Source organism: Alligator sinensis, unplaced genomic scaffold (genome assembly GCF_000455745.1).
Source record: "Alligator sinensis unplaced genomic scaffold, ASM45574v1 scaffold55_1, whole genome shotgun sequence".
Taxonomy (NCBI): Eukaryota; Metazoa; Chordata; order Crocodylia; family Alligatoridae; genus Alligator; species Alligator sinensis.
This window is the reverse complement of record NW_005842224.1, coordinates 3945-6458: the sequence shown is the minus strand read 5'-3', so window position 1 is coordinate 6458 and position 2514 is coordinate 3945.

Below are 2514 nucleotides of genomic sequence, written 5' to 3'. Positions count from 1 at the left end.
GGCATCTAACGGGGTTATTCTAGCCCCAGCCCTCTTTCCTGCCTATGCAGGGGGTCGGACTCGATGATCTTTTGAAATCCCTTCCGACCCTAACATCTATGAATCTATAAAACTTTAACTATGATCCACCACTAAGTGACAGAGGCAAGGCTTCTGCTGCTCTGGGGAAGGTGGACTCTTTGCTCTTCCTTGCTAACTCAGCAAAAAAACAAGTCTCTGATCAGCCACTGCAGGTAATAGGCTTCTATTCTTTAGTTTCCTTCTCAAAAATATGCCTCCTGCAAACACTAGGGGTTAAGTGTCCCCTCACACATCCCTGCAGATTTGGGATTCTCACAGCCTGCTCCCTCTCTGGGATGTCTCTCTCCCCCAGCACCTCCACATGCAGACACAGGATTCCCCCTGTAGACCTCTGTTCCTGCAGTACAAGCCTTTCCAGCCTGCCCCTGCCTGGCCTCATGTAGGTGCTCTCTAGCTGCTTTAGAGCACACCCTCGTGCTGGCCACAGGGTGTGTTCCTGGGCCCTAGGCGTTGGGTCGTGTTCACCCCAAGGGAGGTCCCGATACCTGCCTGCCACAACTTGATTTTCTTCTTCAGTGGTGGGGCTCCTTCTCGTGGTCCCTCACAGACCAGGTGCTGCCCGTAGTAGGCATTCTTGGGGCTCCACTTCCCCTACACCCCAGCCATGCACCAGCCCTCAGGATGGCCAGATGATGGGTTGCTGGCCTGTCCCTTGATATCATCGTCTGCCCTCTCTTCTCCCTGACCATCTCTTGGCATCCCTCCACACCAGACAACTACGGGATGTGGGACTGTCCTCACCACTGCATCTAGTCTTTTCTTGAAGTGTAGAGGTCCACTGCCCTGCCTCAGCTCTCCCTTGACCTGAGAGGTCACTCGAAGCCCCTCTCCCTGGTTTCGGGCTCTGTGCAACATCCAAAACACAAATTAAGAAAAAAGATGAAAGGAATAGTTGGGGCGTGGGGCCTCAGCCCACCTCACTCACAGGTCTGGTGTCTGTGGCTGTTGGGATCCCTCAACACTGTCCTCCTCAGTCCAGCTGCCCTGCCAAGCTGGGGTGATGTTTCTTTTAATGGAGCCAGGACCCACCCCTCCTGTGGGTCTCTTTCTGACTCCCTGCTGAGCTTCTGACATGACCTGTGTGCAGTCAGGGGAGCAGCCTTGCTTTCTGGCTCCGGAGTTGTTGCTCTCTCTCCCATTTCCCTGCCCCCGGCTTTTAAATCAGCCAGGTGGCAATTTTTCATTATGTCATCCGCTGGCACCACTCCCAGCTGGCAATAAAAGCAGCTGATGAACCGCATGGGTGGTTTGTCTCAGCGTGGCTCTCCTGGCTCCATTTTTCCTGAAAATAGTAAGTATACCCTATTTTCAGGGCCTTTCATTTCCCTCTTTGGGCAGGTCAATTCTGCCTCAGGTCCCAAAACAGGAGGGTGCTCTGGGGCCTCCGCTTGTGTTCCCCTGGGACACAGCCCAAACAGAGGACTTCCCTCTGCCACAGGGGTGATGCGTAGGTGGTGCACATGGATGCACATGCACCCCCTGAGCATGGCGGTGCACCCCCTGCAAAAAGGTGCCTGTGGGCAGTCCACAATCACTGCTGGCTGCACTCACCACACCCCACACCACCCCCCACAGCCAACCATGTCAGCAGCATCTGCGGGAGGTCCCCAGCTTACCACCACCAAGCTCCCACCACCACTGCTGCACTCCCACCACTGCCAGCACAGCTGTGCCCCCCCAGCCACCAGGGGCACATGCTGTTCATGCTGTGCAGGTCCCTGACCAGGCAGCTTCTCCAATCTAGCTTACCAACCCGCCCCACTCTTTTCCAGGGTACCTGTGTCCCTGATTACACAGCTCCTGGGATGACACAGGCTCTCGTCTGTCCTGAAGTCTCCTCCCCAGTGAAGCCTCAGCTCCATTCCCTCTGCCTGTGGGGAAGAAGGAGCTAAGTCTCTGGCCCTCTCTGCAGACTGGTGTAGCTCTCCTGCAGCTTCTCTCTCCAGATGCTTTTCCCTCCCTCAGCTTTTATGGCTCCATAGTAGCCAATCAGAGCCCAGGGTTTGCAATGGGGGCTCTGGCTACCATCCAAATCCTTTAGTAAAATGCATGCATTGTGCACAGCATACCCTCAGTTTGGAAAAGCTATTGCACCCTCTGCAAACTTTTTGCCACCTTTCTTGCAAAATTCTTAAGCACAGCTCACCCACTCAGCTTGCAGCCAAGCAAACCTTTGCAGCTGCTATACACAAAATGAAAGATGGTCTGTTTGGAGTAACTAAAGCTAATAAAATAGTGACTGGAGCTGAAATAAGTGATTTTTTTTCCTCACTTGTGTTACATAGCCTGCCTTTTTCTGACCCCACTTTGAAGCTCCCCAAGAAGTAACCAACAAATCAGAGGTCCTCCACCAGAGCAATAAACGTTATCCTGGTACCATGAGGTGGGGCCTGAAACCTGACCAAGGGCTATGAGTTATTGTCAAGGGACAGG